Below are 18243 nucleotides of genomic sequence, written 5' to 3'. Positions count from 1 at the left end.
AGCTGATGCCTTCTAGCTGTGTCCTCCCATGGTGGGAAGGGCAAGACAGCTCTCTGGGGTCCCTTTTGTCTAAGCGCACCAATCTCATTTGTGAGGTCTCTTCTCTCATGACCTAATTAGCAGAGGGAGAGGATAAGGACATGATGCTATAGAGGTAATGGTAGGGTGCCTGAGAGTGGGGAGGTTGTCAGGCAACAGAGATCTGGAGGCCTTTGTAAGAGGTGATATACATAAAGACGCTTTTTGGTGGGTAAAGGGTTGTCCAAACGCATGTGCAATAATGCCAGCAAAGCACAACACCTGTTCTGGCATTTTGGTTCTAAAATGAGTTTTCCCTGCAGATTTTAGTGTCTCATTCTTACTTCTGAAATCTTGGCTGACGTAGAGCCATAGTTCTCAAATGGGAAGCCATGATTTGTGGGGATAATCTGCCCCCTTGCAGGCATGCTATTAAATTCCTGATTAACACATAACATTCCTTTTCACGCAACTGAGTTTGTGGCTATTCCGGCTATGTGTGGATTTTTGAGTGGGGTTGTGAGGGGTGCGGTGTCTTATGATTATAAGAGCTAGGAATTGTAGCTTAATGCCAAGCCGGTGTCAAAGAAAGAACAAATTCTCCTGAGACGCATGAGAAGGGCCCCTAGTGAGGATGTAAGTGAGGAAGGTCAGAATGGTGAACCGAGGGCTCGAGCAGCATCGAGGTAATGAAGGAAGAGCAAATGTGTAATACAGTAACTGCGGGTGCTTTTACAGACACTGCAAGACATTGTTAGAATGTAGCAGTGATCGTGCTGTTGTTACCGCTGACTTGTTAAAATCTGCTATTCAGAGATTGTAATTCTGCTAAGCATGCTGCTAAAATTCCAAATATTCAAAAGTGTGATACAAAAACATATAAAAAAAAAGGAGGCTGGGAACCACTATTTTAGAACTTAGAGAATTATACAACTGTATCTGCTGTACTACTGGTGGGAGGACCACTTTTGGCCAACTACGAGGTTTAGGTGCATACGCTGAATTGTCGGTTTGAGTCTTGCATTAAGTGGGTTGTTTCCATGTGACATTAGTCAAAGTGCTCTTGGGCATTTGATTTATAAAACACTCTGTCTTTCATTATTCCATTTATCCTCACAAAACAAACTCCTGTGGGGTAAATAGTATGAGGCCGTCACTTTCATATTATGAATGAGAAAAATGAGAAAACAGGGAAATTAGCATGACTTACCCGAGGTCACGCTACTGTTTAGGGGCAGCAGAGATGGGATGTGAGTTCAAAGGATCAACAAATCCATCCTTACATTCTGCTCTAGACTGACTTGTAAATGATTACAACATCATAGGGAAAGACAATTGGGCCAAATCAATTATTTGTTGTTGTGTAGACAAATAGCATTCCAATGAGCAGACACTTTCCATTTTAACCAATTATTTTGGGTGGTGTGTAAAAAGAGCCCAACACCTATGTGGTGACCCAAAGCAGCTCTCAAAATATGTTCCCTTCATGTAGCTGAGCTACCAACTGAGTGTGCAGCCGGGTTTCGTGGCTGTCAGGACACTGGTAACCTGTGTTCCCTGATCCAGCAGCAGGCTGGATTCCACAGGCCTGGGCAGGTAGGAATGGGTAGGTTAAGAGTTGTGGTCAGTATAAATCCATTATCTGGAATTTTCTTAAGTAAGGGCCATTGTCAATTCAGCCTTACATTTTAATTTTCCTAACTATATTGACCTCTGACAGGGTCATGCGCTTTATTGTTTCAGAAATCTTCTACCACTGTCCATTCTCTAGAGCAGTTTTGTTCAATAGAACTTTCTAGAATGAGGAAAATGTTCTGTATCTGCACAGTCTAATGTGGTAGCCACTAGACATATGTGGCTACTGAGTGGCTGAAATGTGGCTGGTGAAACTAAGGAACTGATTGTTAAAGTTATTGAATTCTAATTAATTTAAATTTAAGTAGCCGTGTGTGGCTGGTGGCTACCATATTGGGCATTGCAACTCTAGCAATGCTGTGGTTCCTGTCTCTCATTCCCACAGCTGCTGGTGGCACTGGCAGCTGAGAGCCCTCAACAGGGGCCTTCTCTGGAATTTGCTCTCAGCCAAAGAAATTTTCCTGGCCCAGGATCACGCCATTTTCTGAGGCAGCCCATGTCCAGTGACTGGTCAGTGCGGGGTAGAAGGATCTGGCCCCTTAGTCCCATTTGAGACAGTGCTGAAGGGCTGTCCTACCTCCAGAACCCCTTATGGGACTGGCGAAGGCTTCTGTTGCAACTGTATCACAGTTCGATTTCTCCCCTGCCCCATTTTCTGCCTGTACCCCTCACAGATGTCAACCCAAGAGCACTCCCCAGTAAAGTACCTGCATGTGGATGTCTGTCTCAGAGTCGGCTTCTTGGGAGCCTGATCTATGACACATCCCCAGTTCTGCACATCTCAGAAATAAACTTTTAAAAAAACAAAGCAAACACATTGTGATTTTTTAATAGCTTGCATTTTACGTCAGCCTGGCCCCATGTCACACTGGGAAGATTAAGCAAAGTATCTGAATGAGGAATATGCTTCTGCAAGAAGTTCTCTGTCGGTGGAGTCAGTGGAGGGAAACACTTTATGAATGACACCACGGTCTGAATTTTGTCATCATCGCTGTCTTTTACCCGCCCCCCCCCCGCTAATTTCCTAATTTCTTTCCTTCATCCGACACACACTTGACTGTGCATCTTTTATGTTCTAGGTCTGAGTACAGTGAGATGACAAGTGCAACATTGTTCTTGTCCTCAGTGGCTTTCTTGCACGGTGGCAGAGTGAGCTGTCCGGGCATTAGACAATCCAGCACCCAAAGGGCCACAGGCACCACAGGACGTTGAGAAAACACAGCAGAAGGAGGGACCATTTCCTGCAGGGGTTAGGAAACTATGACTGTCAGGCTAGTTTTCCTACAGCTCCTGAGCAAAAAGTGTTTTCTAAATTTCATATTGTTGAAAAATACTCAAAAGTAAAATAATATTTCATAGCACATGACAATTTTATGAAATTGAAATTTCAGTGTCCATATATAAAGTCTTTTGGCCCACAGCCACACCCACTTGTCTACATACTGTCTGTCGTGGCTTTCACAGGACAGCAGCAGAGTTGAGTAGTTGCAACGGAGACTGTATGTGGCCTGCAGAGCCTAAAATCTTTACTCCATAGCCCGTTACAGGAGAAAGTTGCTGACCCCTTGGTTAGTGCAGTCAAGAAGGCCTTCCTGTACAGAGTTGCCTTTGAACCATGTTTTAAAGCACGAAAAGGAGTTAGCCAGGCAGGAAAGGACCAGAAAAAGGTCACCCTGGCGGAAGACACAGCTTGTGAAAAGGCAGAGAGGCAGGAAGGGAACAGTGTGTGTAAAAAATAATTTCACTGTGTTTGGGACATTGTGTTTGGAGGGAGGTTATTTATGTCAGTAGGAACCAAGTACGAAAAACTTGATTTTCATGCTGAGAAATTTGTTCTGTATTCCCTAGAGAATCAGGAGTCATTGGAGGGTTTGAAGCAGAGGAGTTGTCTGGCCCGTTTGAGTTCTAAGGAGATCATGCTGGTAGCCCCAGTGGAGGAAGTGGTGGAGGAGGTGAGACCCGCACAGGGAGTACTTCAGCAGTGAAGACATACCAAGAGCTTGACATAAGGCGGCCGCGGTGGGAATTCCAGCCAGTGTCCATGTGAGCTCAAGACCCCAGTGTGCGAAGATCCTGTCGGGGGTTCGTCTTGACAGACCGGAGGGGGTGAAGCTGGGACACGGGGTGGGAAGAGGTTAGGAAAGGAAGGAGTGAATCAGAGGCGGAGGTTGTGTGTGGACAGGAAGCTGGCCGGGCAGCAGCAGCAGCAGCAGCAGTCGAAGGCCGCGGCGTGGGGGACGGCTGGGGGCTTTGGGGTTACACGAGGGGAAGTGGCTCCTGCCAAGGAGGGACTCTGGACACAATGGGGCCCTGGGAAGCGAGGAGCTGGGGGCAGGGTGGGCACAGGATGGTGACGGGGAGAGCAGTGCGATGATAATAGCAGTAATAACAGGCGGAGGTCAGGGGGGGCTTCCTGCGAGACTGGCCAGCCGAGGGAGGGGGTGGTGTCTGTCTCACTCCCATCCCCGGCCGCGGGGAGAGAAAAGCAAGCTTTGTTTGGTAGAAGCAGAGGTCAGCGGCTGCCAGAGGGGGAAGGAAGGTGGAGGCCGAGGTGGGATATTTTCCGAACACAGGAACCAAGGTAAATATGGGAAACGGAATCTTTAATTCTATCTAAGCTCAAACAAAAGAGCACCAGAGCTACTTCGGTGGAATTCCAGGGGTCCCTTCCACTGGCATTACGGGGAGCCCTCCCTGGCCTGGGGTCTCTCCTCTAAGCCTGTTCCGAGAATGAACTGAGGTCTGAAGGGGGCCTCTGTCCTGAGAGCTCAGGGGGCCCCACTGGCTCCCTGGCCAAATTTGCGCCTCCATTTTGGAAGAAAGACGTGGGGGAAAGTATTCACCACTTTGGTGATGATGACACAGACGCCTGGGGCAAGTCAGTCAGAGCCCGCAAAAAGCCAGAACTGCACTTTAAGCCACCACAAGCAGTAGGGGTCACTCAGGTGACAGTGTCTAGGGATCAGAAGCCTGGCACACAGGTCGTCCTGAGCAGGAGCTGGCAGTGAGGGTGACATGGGCGGGGGGAGGTCTGAGCCCTCCCTACCCTTCTCTAGCCGTGGGAAGCAGGAATATTCTAACTAACTGGTAATAGATAATGTTATCTCATTGAGTCCTCCCTGGCAACAGCTTTCTTCAGTCAAACAAATATTAGCCCCATCGTACAGATGGAGTAACTGTACCAGGAGAGGCAGGGCAGCTTACCCAAGCCACAGGGGAAAGCGGGGAAGGCCAGATTCAAGGGAAGTGACAGAGCTTAAGAGACCCTTCTTGTCACTGGAGGAGCATGGGGAGCTGGGGGGACATCTTCCAGGGGGCATCTCTGTGGACCGTGGATCACAACTTCTCCATGTGCCCTTCTCCTGGCTCTGTCCTTCTCATCCTTCGTGTGTCCTCCCAGGGTGGTCTTCCCTGACCACTCGCACCAAAGGACATCCCAACACCCGTTCGGTTCTTTCAAGGCACTGATTACAATTGTGTTTATTCATTACCACCCCCGTCCCCGTGCTTGGCCTGTTTTCTCCAGTAGAATGTGAATTTTGTGTAGTCAAGGGCTGTGTCTATACTGTCCATCCTCATATCCCAGAACCAAGTAAAGTGCTTGATGCACACTTTGACTGATGAATATTCTGTTGAATGAATGACCATCTCAGCTTCCCAGGGATGGGCCCGACCAGAAGGCTGGGGCTCCTCAGGAGGGCCAGGTGGACAGCGCCCCTGTCCCTTTTGTATGCTCATTTGAAGGGCAGTGGGGTAGAAATGACAGCTGGACCTGTGGAGAAGAAAATGCCCCACTTTTCTATTTCCTGTATTTCCACATGGAGGAGCGTAACTGCAGATGGGGCGGTGCGGGTGCGAGGGAAACGGACCAGCTCCTACAGCAGCGATGAGAGACAGCGCGGGATGAAGGAAGGAGATGTTTGTTGCAAGTTATTAACCATGAGGGACATCAGCTCTACAGACTTGGCCTCCTTTTTTCCTCACAGCGATGGTCCAAGGTAAGGGACCCTGCTGGCTTTTCTGTCTTACAAGTGTTGAAATAGAGGCTCAAAGAGGGTAGATAATAGTCCAACACTATTCAGACAAGTGGTGGAGGTGGCATTACAGGATCTTGAGACAGACTGCCTGGGGTCATGTTTCTGCTCTGTCACTTACTAGGTGTGTGATTTTAGGAAGACTGCTCGACTTTTCTGTGCCTTAGTTTCCTCATTTAAATAAAATAGGAGAATATTGGTGCCTACCTTATAGGGCTGTGTGAGGACTAAATAGGTCAATACTATTCAGGTAAAGAATCCAGAACAGTCCCTGGCACTGTTATATATTGTTTTATCATCATCATCATTATCATCATTTTATTGGTCTTAATACCTCCTACTTGCGCCTTTCAACTTGTGATGGTTAATTTTATATATCTACTTGGCTGGGCTAAGGGATGCCCAGATAGCTGGTAAAACATTATTTCCGGGTATCTCTGTGAGGATATTTCTGGAAGAGATCAGCATCTGAATAGAGTAGACTGAGTAACGAAGATCACCCTCACCACTGTGGGTGGGCTCCATCCAGTTCACTGACGGCTTGAAGAGAATAAAAAGGCAGAGGAAGAGTGAAACTTCTCTCTGCTTGAACCGGAACCTCATCTTCTCCTACCCTCAGGCCTTGATGCTCCCAGTTCTTGAGCCTTTGCATTTGGACTAGGACTTGCCTCATTGGCTCTCCTGGTTCTCAGGCCTCCAGGTAGCAGATTGTGGAGCTTCTCAGCCTCCTAATTGCATGTGCCAATCCCTCATAATAAATCTCTTTCTATACATTTTTGTATATTCTATTGGCTCAGTTTTCTTGGAGAACCCTGACTAATAGACTCCTCCTAGGCTGACACTGTGAACAGGTTGCAAGTGACTAGGAAGGGGAACAATCTAGGAGGATCTGAGCAAAGGTTCCAACTTGGGGGAGCCCTGGCAGCAGTGAGAAATAGGTCGTATCTGGTTCTTATGACAATTATCTCTTTCCTGCACTGCTTCTTCCAAAGGCTAAGAGGTTCCATTTCAGGTTTCCTGAGCTTTTGCACAGTAACGTGACCTTTCTTTCCTTTCATCTTTCACTTCTGGTGGAAAGGGAGAGTAATGAGATGAAGACTTATTAGGAAATGAACACGTCAAAGTAACACGGTTCGGCTATTTGAGATAGAACATCAACGAGAGTCTTGGGGATGCTGCTAAGGATCATGAAAGGCCGGGCTGGAGTCAGGTCCTCAGCTCAGACACAAGAATTTCAGGCTGATCTTTTAGCAGCATTGAAGATCCTTCTCAAGGTATAAGAGGAGACAGAGGGAGCTGTGTGAGCAAGGGGACTCCTAGGCACTCATCTGAAAGGTGTCTTTGAAAAAATAGCCCTTTATACCAACTTCAGGCACGATGGGTTTTCGTGACCATCAACACAGCACTGTTTTTCTATCTGTTAATGGACCGGATCTGCACATTTCTATTTTGGGTGTAACTCAGGGATTGCACAGTGAGCTAATGATTATTGTGAGGGTGGGATACATTTCTTTGCTTTTGCCCCAAAGAAGAGGATGTTGTTAGGAGTCTATCACTGCAAGGTCTCTCTGTTCTAGGATGCCCAGTCCTTTCTTTATTTTGACCCTCACTGGGGCTGGGCCCCCCCACATCAGAAGTGTGGACAGAGCTGGGTCCTACTAGGCTGCAAGCATCGTGACTAAAGGAGTCATGGTTCCAGGTCTGGCCAAAGAGTTATCTGAGAAGTACGTCCTGGCTTTCTCAGCTGGCTTTAGACTCTGCACTTCCCCATGCTCAGGACCTAAACTCATCTTTTCTGGAGAACTCAGCTGGGCAAGTGCTGAGAGAACTCTAGTCTTTCTACGAGCCTCCCTGGCCTCTCCCAGAACCCTCAAAAGCCCAGATTCTGAGTTCTGCTGTAATCCGTCAGTGCAGAGAAGAAAGTGTGTGTTTTGTTTAGGAAGAAGCACACCCTACATGGACACACACATCTGCTGGGAATTTGGGGGGATTTGCTCTTATCATCCTAGAAAGTCGGCAATGGAAAATGTGTCTGCCCACTGATGGCAGAACACAGGTGAGTTCCGTAGAAAATAGAACGGAATGAGGTTCTGAACTTGACAACTAATCAGTCCATATCCTGGGTGTAGGCCCTGATCTCTCTGTGAAAATATCTTCCTCCCCTGATTTCCTCTCTCTCTGCCAAGGTCATATGAGAAACAAAGAATTTGTTTGTTTGTTTAATAACTGACTTGCTAAAAAGCACCCTTGTAAAGAATTTATACTCAGTTAAGATAAATGACAAGAGATTCTCAGTGCTAACTTTGAGTTTGGGGTCTGATCTGAAAGCTAATTACTTTCTGTTGCTTCTTGTTTTCCTTAAAACCGTAAGTGTATCAGTGGTTTAACCTAACTAGGAATCTCTATAGAGCTGATGACAAAAAAGGCAGGAATGGATATTTATTGAATGGTTACTATGTGCCCAGCACTTTCTCATCTAACAGCTACTGATGGCTGCCATCCACTAAGTGTTTAAGTGGGGCCAGCATTGCCCTGTGCACTGCATAGCCAGGGCTTCTATAATGCAACACCTGATATATATGTTCCTAAAAGTCGCCATACTGTGCAAAACTGTGCAATAAAAACATAGAGTTTGTGGGAACAATGGGGGTGAGGTATAAAACTCAAAAACTTTATTAGTTTTTGAGAAAAGAACTCAATAAAATGGTAGCATAATTTTACATGTACATATGTAAATATGGCAATTTACCTTTAAAAAGACCTGAGGATTACTCATGAGAGTGAGCATTGGGTTGCAGCTTATGAGTCATTATGAAGGAGAGCGTGGCTCATAACACACTGGGGCAGCTGAGGGGGCGGGTAGATGTTTGAAGTGTGTACATATGTGTGTTTTGTGTCTTCCTCTACAGCTCCGTTTGGAGGGGTGCAGTTTTTTGTATTCACCTGGTGTTTCTTGTGGATGAAATCGAATAGAAGCAGACATAGAATTCGCATTATGCTCAAATTGTTCCCTAATATATCAGTCGCTTTGGAACAAATCTCATTGTCAAAACAAACATGAGAGCAGGACTGATGGCGCTTGCGTTATCTGTTCAAAGCCACAACCACTCAATAGGCCAGTGCCATTTTTAATCCTCATTATTGACAAATTCTCAGTCACCGTTTACTTATACTTAAGTAAGTTTTCCAGGATCACAGACATGAAGTGGCAAAGTTTGGATCTTACATAATCTTTGAACTTTAGATACAGTTTATGACGTGGTCTTGTCTCTGGGTCAGGCGAGGAGAATAATTATTCAATGAATCTTCTTTATTCCAGTTCCCATCTTATAGGCAATAATTCTTATGTGTTAGTTGTGGAACCTTTACAACAAGCCCAAGTATTTTTTCAAATTTTCTGGTGCAGGGAATCCAGGCTGAAGAGAGGGTAAGTTTAAGGTCATGCCTATATTAGGTGGTTGTATTATGTTCCTAGGGCTGCCGCAACAAATTGCCGTATGGTTGGTGGCTTAAAACAAGAGAAATTTGTTTTCTCACAATTTGGGAGGTCATAAATTTGAAATCAAGGGGTCTTCAGGACTATGCTCCCTATGAAGGCTTTATGGGAGAAGCTTTCTTTGCCTCTTCCAGCTTCAAGCGTCTTCAGGCATTCCTTGGCTTGTGGAAACATCCTCCCAATCTCTGCCTTTATCTTCACATGACCTTCTTGCCTGGACCTCTGTTCTCAAATCTTCCTCTTCTTTCTCTTGTGAAATGAGCTCATCTCCAGATTTTTAACTCAACTACATCTGCAAAGACCCTATTTTCAAATAAGGTCACATTCACGGTGTTGGGGGTTAGCATATATTTTGGGTTGGCCATATATTTTGGGGGACACCATTCAACCCAGCACAGTAGTACAACAGGCGTTTGTACCCTGGTCCTTTAAAAGGAAGCACATTGCTCTTTCTGCTAGCCCATAAAGCCACTAAGCTTTTGAAGTTCAGAGAATCATACACTAGCCCCAAAGATACAGTAAGATTTTAAAATACTGAAGCTGATAACTTCTGCCCTTGGCAGAACCTAGTTTTGTGTCCTTCTGCCAAATTGCCTCCCTGCACCCTTGGGGAATATCTACAGAGAGGATCACTTTAGTATCTGAGTGGGAATCTTTTTGGGAAGGGGACCTACAGGCTCTGAGATATCTAGGTGCTAGGAAGTGCTTCGTGTTGTAGGTAGATACACCTGGAGCCTGAAGATGTGCTTGGAGAATGGAATTCAAGTCTTTCTGAAGCAGACTTTCTCCCTGGACTCAAGGACGAAACTCTTAGAGCCTGTAGGCAGGCCACCAAATCACCTAGGTCAGTGCTTCTCCAACTTTAATGTATGGGAGAGTCACCTGGAATGTTTGTTAAAACACGAATTCCTGGACTTCACCTGCAGAGATTCGCATTCAGCAGGTCTGGGCTAAGGCATGAGATTTTGCATTTCTAACAATGTTCCAGGTGTTGCTGCTTCTGCTGGTTGACAGACCACAGTTTGAGCAGCACTGATTTAGGCAGATTGTGCAAAAAGCCACGTGGGCCAGTCTTTGTATGTGTCATAGTCAAAGGTAGTACAAAAAAGAGAAGCTCAAAGTATTTAAAAGAAATGCTCATTTGGACTCCTGCTTCTCAAGGAACATTAAAAAGGATCGAGTTTATAAGCTGGAGCAAGAGTTCTCAGAAACCTTTCTGTGCTTTCCAAATTCTCTCCACCTCTGTGGCAGAGAAGGTACTTTTCATGCAAGCCCTGAATCCTTCCCCACTGAGCGCTGGTCTGCTCTCTTTTTCTGCCTCTTCCCCTCTCAAATCCTCTGACTCTGATTCTCAAAATCCTAGAATGTGAGCTGTTAAAGGGAAAGTTCCCCCAGAGGGAGAGGTGAAGGGTGGAGCTGGCAAGGCAGATAACACTCCCAAGTTGATAAATCTTGTCTCTCTCAAGCCTATTAATATTTCACATCTAAACTCTAAAGGGAAACCTCACTGATCCAAAGTGACCTGCAACCACTCAAGAGATGTTTCTTTTTTAAATAATTTAACTTTTTATGGTAGAAAAACAGGGGCAAATGTGTCTTGAGTAGCTCCATTAACCTATAATCTTCCCTACAATGACACTGAAATGGGAAGTGTTATTACTTTAAAAAGTCTACTTGAGACAAACTTGTTGATAATATTATTGGAATCTCTCTGTACAGCCTGATTTTTGGTCTTAACCAGAAATAGGACTATCAAATTCTTCCACTATAATTGCACTTTCATCAAGTTCTCTTTGTACAATTAGAACCATTTGCCTTACGCAACAGGCTGCTATGTTGTTTGGAGCATAAATGTTTAGGGATGCTAAAGAAGATGTATTTACACTTATCCATTTTCATCTATCATTGATGTGAGGCAGCAATCTATAAATATTATTTTTTAAAGCAGCAAAGCCCTTTTCCCCAAAGTACATCTTAAACAAAACTCCAATATATAAAATATGAGCTGCTTGAACCTAAAGGAGATGGGTCTGGTCCAGTCTTTCTCAACCAGGCTGTGCAAAAGTAAAGAGATAAATAAATAAAACAAAATAAAACCCACAGGTCACAATGTGAGTAAATATTTTCTAAGCTATCCTTAGGATGGTACTTAGCCAATGCATTAGGGCACTAGGGGTCTTCTGGAACCTGGGTTGAGAAGGACTGTGAGGCCAGTGAGTTGGTGGAAAAGAGGTACTTTCAACAAATTAGCCTTATTTTGCCTCCTTCACACAATGGTTACTCCCAAATGCATATGGTTAATTGAGATTGTGAGCCCTACTTAGCTACTGATTAAAGGACTGCTCCATCCAATCTATGTACAGTAATGATCTCAGCTATAGGTAAAAGTGGACAGGGGAGAAAATAATCAGGTCAAAAATATTCATAAGGTATGCACAGAGTAATAATAAAGGTATTTTTCTGATGTTTCTTATCTCTTCCCACCTCTTTTTCCCTATCCCCTATCCTTTGATGGGATTAACTGGATGTACATTGTTGATCTGTTGATCCCTGTTTGCCTACCACTACCCATGCTTGACCAAAAAAAAAAAAAAAAAAAATCCCTACAAGTTACAGCATAAATGAATGAAAATGAATGAATTCATCTATATTAACTTAGCTCATCAGTTAGAAAAGAGGATGAGAACAGAGTAACTACTGAAAAGAAAGTAACTTGTAATATTAATGGTTGCTTATATTTAAGAAACTCTTTATTCCAGGCATCATTTAATGGATTTTCATCGCTCTATCTTGTTTAATCCTTATTTAAGCTTTGTATTCTCATTATGCCCATTTTATAGATCAAGAGACAGAGACATTAAGCCACTTGCCTACATATCCTTTGCTAGCTGAGCTCTCTCTGTGAAATTTTAGAGGAAAGATAAATGCTAACAGCAACCTGTGATTTTTACAATAGGATTACATAGAAGAAACTTGTTTTAAAACTATTCTCTGAAACAGAGCTAGGGAGAAACACTGAAATGAGGAAACTGGTCCTAGGGAGAGAGCATGGAGTGGGAATTGGAGATGGTGCCTCAGAACCCACTGCACTGGAAGTTAGAGCCCAGAGGATAGCGCCTTGTCTGGCCTGCTCTCTGCTGCATCCCTAGCAGCTAGGATGGTTCCTTGGTGCACAGTAACTAATGAATAAAGAAACTAATGCATGAGGGAGTGACTAGTCCATGTGAGGGGGTATTACAGACTGATTGGAGAGACAAACATGAGAACAAATAATTTTGGAGTGATATCATACATGATGACATAGCTATACCCCAAACTCCTAAGGAAGCACAAGAGAAGGATGGATGAATCCTGTCTGAGGGGACCAAGAAAAGCGTCACAGAGAGCAGATGTCATCACATAGGACCTTCAGCCCATCTCTGTGTTGGCAGTGCACAGGAATTGATCACATAACTGCATCCCTGACTGATGGAGAAAGGCTAAAAAGAGATGCATCGTGTTATGAAACGCTCCAGTTCCCAATCTGAGGGTCAAGATTGGTCTAATTTAAGAAACATGATCTGGATGACACAGATATGGCACTTTGCTATTGGATGAATAATTGAGAGAATGAATAGTATGTTCATTTTAGGTCATGAGGTCAGGTGGGTTATGAGTGATCTAATGGGTCGCTTGCTTCTTTTTGCTGATCCATTAAGGCAGTGTTGTTACTGGATTTTCCAGTGGAGAGGGGAATCCAGTGGCAGGAAGAAGATGGCTCAAGCCATGCCTGCTTTGTTCCGCAGGGCAAATATTGTGCCTGGCCTTACCCAGTGATGCTAATATGCACCCTTGTCTTGTGGATCACATCCAAGATTAGGAGTCCCTGCTTTTTGCATGGAGATGGCTGAAGGTTTAGTTGAGCTTTACATATGAAAAGAATAGGCATTTTTAAATTCCCAAATATAAAATTTCATTGAAAAGTCCCATGTACTTTTTTCCATGCCTGGAAGCCCGCTTCTCGAGGAGTCTGGGGACCCCTCTGGGTAGGGATTATTGGGTGAGAGGATAGGAATCGCAAATGCAAATGAGCTCTTTTCCTCAGATAGCTACTATCAGACTGAAAGCACATTAAAATTAAGTTAAATTTAAAAATAAAAACATCAAAGTAACCCCAAATATAAAACCATTAAGAACAATGTTTCAAGAAATTGCAGGAATGAAACCAAAAGGAAGCAAAACAGTAATGCCCACAAAACAAAACAGCTGTAAATGTTAGCCCCAGGGAAAGACTGAGAGCAAAAATTATATATATTCTATGTGTATTCTATAGAACATATAGAGTCTATGTTATGCATATATTAGTCTATATGTATAATATAGACTATATGTATATACAGTATATACACATACATACACATATGTATACACACACATGCTCAAGTAGACTAGAACACACACTAGACTTCCCTTGCACCTGTCTGTGTCTCTCTGCCCAAAGACTTTATCTGATCATGCACAGAGCAGCCTGAGGTTACTGAAGTTCACCTCCCAGGAGCTCTATAAACAGTGATGAGCAAGAGTTCTTGGAAAAATATTCAGCTTCTCACCTCTTTGTGCGACAACTTTGAGGCCTATTTGACACATTTTTTCAGTGGGTCCCCAGTAGGTTTCAGTCCCAGATGCCCACAGGGGTAACCAAGCTTGTTAGTCCACCTTTTTACCAGTTTCCCCCCCCTTCCACACTTTTCCACCAAGCTTCCTAGGATCCAAAATAACCAACTCCAACCCAAATCCTCAGGAGCTGCTTTTGGGGGAATTCAAACTAAGACAATATACCACAGACAGTCCCCACACATACCTTCCAAATTTGGCAAATATCCATTTAGGCATTTTTTAAAAAAAATCACTGCAGTTCAGAGAGATTCTTCTATTTATTTGTCTAGATATAGCCTTCATATTTATATACATGTTACGAGATTTAATTGAAAATCATTTCTATGCTCAGTTCCTATTTTCAGTTATTTATAACTTTCAGGAGACTTTGAGTCCAATAGATTTTTAGTCACTTTCTGTGAAATCTCACTTTTTTTTCTCTTTTAAATTTTATTTGGCGTAAGACTCTGCCTGTCCCATATGGTGAGTGCACGTGAAGTCCCTTGGTGGAAAGTGATTCTTTTTATTTGAGTTGTTTTCTCGAAAATTTATTGTCAGAACATTTTTTGGAGTGCGTGTAATTCCTCTAGGGGGTTAAATGTGGGTGGTGAGCTGTGTAGAGAGACACTACTTGTGGCCCATCCTGGGCAGTGATATTCTCTTATATATTTAGTCTGGCTTTGAGTACATAGTAGATGCTAAACAAATGCTAATTAATAATAACCTAATAGAAGATGGATTTAGGGCAAACAAATATAATGCATAATGACATCCTAGATTTTTCAAATAACATTCATCACGTTTATTTTAGTCTTCTCAAACTGAAGCCAATATTTCAAGTCAGTTCTGTAGAAAAGAGGAGGTTAGGTTAGGTTTTTTTTTTTTTTCCCCTAGAATATTCCATTCTGGAGATGCCTGCGTTCCTGGGCCGAGGTAAGGTAGGTGTGTGCAACGGGGATATACAGGAGGGGGTGTAAGTTTCCTCTATAACCAGGGGATCCTTTTTTCTTCCCCACAGAAGACACCCTCTGGGATTTAGTGCACCATCCAGGAAATTATGTCATCCCAAGAGAAGATAAAGGTTTTATTTAATTAACAGCACAGTTGAAACTACAGACTCCCCTGTTTATAACCTGGATCGGGGCCAAGATCGGGGTCAAAAAGAAGGTGAATGTCATATCAACACCTTCTTCCCCTCAGCAACTCTTGTATTCCTCATTTGTCCCTACTCTTCCAGACAGACCCCTTAAAGATGGTTAGTTCATGTCCTGGACACACTCTCCTCCTGCCTTTCTTCCTGATTCTAGACCTGTCCTGTCTTGCAGCCACTGAGCCTCCAAGATGAATGAATGAACACGGTGTGGGATATACATACAATAGAATATTGCTCAGTCTTGAAAAAGAAGAAAATCCCACTGTAGGTGACAACAGAGGTAAATCTGGAGGGCATTATGCTAAGTGAAATAAGCCAGTCATGGAAAGATAAATACTGCGTGATGCCACTTATATGAGGTACGTAAAATAGTCAAAACACAGAGAAACAGGGTAGAATCGGCTGGAGGGAGGGGAAAATGAGGAGTTGCTATTCAATGGGTGTAAAACTACACTTTGAAAGATGAGTAAGTTCTAGAGATTTGCTGTGCAACACTGTATCGGCAGTTAACACTGCACTGTACACTTAACATTTTATTAAGAAGGTACATCTCTTGTGAAGTGTTCTTGTACAATAAAAATAAAAATAATAATTAAAAAAAAAGACACATTTAGGTTTCCAATACCACAGAGTTGTCTGAGCTTCAATTCATTTCTCTGGAAACAGGGACGATGCCAACTCAGTGTCATTTTAAGAGCTAAATGTGCTAATGTTTATGGGATGTCTGGCACATCAATGGCAGTAAATGAGTATCAATTTTATGCCCATTAGAAGCGTGTGCATAGCTTAGGGATGAGTAAAGGCCTTAGAACCAAACGCCTGAGTCTAGATTCTATCTTTGCTACTTGCTGGTTGTGTGGTTTGGGGGAAGTCATTTAATCTCTCTCCCCACCCCCTCTGTGCCTCAGTTTCCCATCAGTTAAATGGGTGTAATAATGATGTCTAATATACAGGATTCTTGTGAGAATTAGATGAGGCAGTACAAGTAAAGGGCTAGATAGATGTTTGCCATATTATTGCTGTTATTATTAGTTTCTTAGGGAAATAAGTAGCCCTTTCTCATTTTCCCTTTCAGTTCCATTATTCTATGATTCTTTCTTCCTAGGTGGGAAAGATGGGTTCTCATTGCTACACTTACTAAAGGAAAATGCTGATCTCCCAAAATAGCTATTGAGCAGTAATTTTCAAAATACATAGTAAACCCAAGCTATACATGAAAGGCTCCTAAAGTAGGTCATTGCCACGAGCTGCTAAAAGAGGGTGCCGCTGGGGTGATTTATGTCTGGGGGGATTATTAATTAAACAAAAGAGGGTCTGTGTTTTTGAAAAATGCCTCTGCCACAGAAGAACCGTGCATGAAGAGACGTAAAGGAATAGATGTGATTAGAGTGTATCTCTATCTATCTATCTGTGTATTCAAAAGATCATGCATTAAACAGATTTTTTTTTTTTCCTGTATTTAGTGCTTTGGAACTTTATGCGGATCTCTGTGTTGAGCTTGGACTACTTTGGCAAGCTTGGTGCTTTAAAGGCAATGATTTGTACACATGAAATCGCTGTATCAACAAGGAATCTGCTCTCGTTTCTAAGGAGGAGCTGATGAAGATATCGGTTTAGTGCGTGTGATACGTGTGTGCCAGTTGTAGGTGTGTTTCTTTAACGGTGTGCCACCACTGGGTATTTTTCCTCATAGCCTTTCTTTTCAGGAACTTGAAGGACAGGAACTTAGAGGTATATCCTTCAGCAGGTGGAAGTCTCTTGTAAGAATGTTAGAGTTTGAATAAATATCCTTAAGCCTCTGCCTTCATCCTCCCCTCCTCTTCCTCACCGTAGCAGACTCTTCTTTGACATCACATTCTCAGGTTTCCTTTTTTCTGACTTCATTACCCCTATACATTATCCTACTTAATTTTGTCCTCTATTTAATGAAAATATTTTTATTTTTTTTTTCTGGTTATAAAAATAAGGCATAATTGTAAAAATTTAAATAATACAAACATGTAAAAAAATCAAATCTAACAGCAAAAAGCACCATTAACATTCTGGGATATAACTTTCCAGATTTTTCCTGTGCACACAGGCACACACCCACACACACGAAACATTTTGTAACCGGCTTATATCACTTTGTGGTACAGTCTATTTGCTTTTAAATATAGCTCTAATGAATTTGTTTTAGAAGCTGCATAGTATTTTTGGAAAATAATAATTGATTTACAAGTCCTATAGGTAGACCTTCAGGTGTTTTCCAATTTTGCTATTACAAACAACCCTGAAGGGAACATCCATGTATGTACATCTTTACACAATTGCCTGATCACTTCCCTAGAATGAAGTCCTAGAAATTTAATGGCTAGAGTCAGGAGTAGGAACATTTAGTTTTGATACCTATTGGGAAATTGCCCTCCAGAAAGATTATTCAAGGTAAAATTCTCACAATTGTTTTAAAGTGCACATTTCCCACATCCTCAACAACAGGACATAGTATTGATCTTTTTACTCTTTGACAATTTGATAAGCACAAAAAGACATGTCAATGTGTAAATTTGCATTTCTTTGACTATAGCTGCAGTTGAGCATCTTTTTCCTCCATGTATTGCCCTCCTATATACCTTTTGTGAATTGCTTGTTCATGTTCCTTCCCATGTTTCCCATTGGAATGTTCATTTTAAAATTGATTGGTATGATCCCAACTGATTATGAATATTGACCATCTTTAATGTCATATACCTTGTAAATATCTCCCAAATATTTATTTAATATTTTATCTTTGATTATAGTGTCTTTGTCCATAGAAGTTATTGTTTTAATGAATGAATTTGTTAATTTTTTTCCTTTCAGATTTTTGGCTTGGATGACAGGCTAATGATGGCCATCTTGACCCTGTGATGATAAAATTAAATATATATAAATCTGATATTTCATATAGAGGGCAAATAAAAAGTCTGTGTTCATGAATAAAGTGTGAAGGAGAAGCAGCTTGATTATAGCAGCTGGGAAGATGCTCCGTGGCTTGGGGTGACAGCATCATGCACCCATGTGATTGTCAGAGCAATTGTGACTGTTAAGGAAAGTACTTTCTACCTGGGGATGTATTAACGAGGGCTAGAGGCTGGAGGAGGAAGGTAAGAGTTCACTTCCATTCTGGTGGTTTGGGACATCTCTGACTCCCAATGTGTTGAAGAATCTAAAAAATTAGGTCATGTGAGACTTGATTGAAAGACACAGAAGGGCTTTTCCAGAAGGAAATGATTCTTTGGGAATCACTTTTA

General features: G+C 42.7%; 1 long non-coding RNA gene across 1 annotated transcript; it reads left to right on the top strand.

Annotated features, from left to right (window-relative positions):
• Positions 1-15302: 15302 nt before the first annotated feature.
• On the top strand, positions 15303-17895 carry LOC123622665. Its single transcript, XR_006729574.1, has 3 exons — positions 15303-15330; positions 16435-16617; positions 17813-17895. It is a non-coding gene; the product is annotated as an uncharacterized LOC123622665 (long non-coding RNA).
• The last annotated feature ends 348 nt before the right edge of the window (positions 17896-18243 follow it).

This window comes from Lemur catta, chromosome 17, assembly GCF_020740605.2.
Source record: "Lemur catta isolate mLemCat1 chromosome 17, mLemCat1.pri, whole genome shotgun sequence".
Taxonomy (NCBI): Eukaryota; Metazoa; Chordata; class Mammalia; order Primates; family Lemuridae; genus Lemur; species Lemur catta.
The sequence above is the reverse complement of the archived record's forward strand: the minus strand, read 5'-3'. Positions and strand labels throughout refer to the sequence as shown.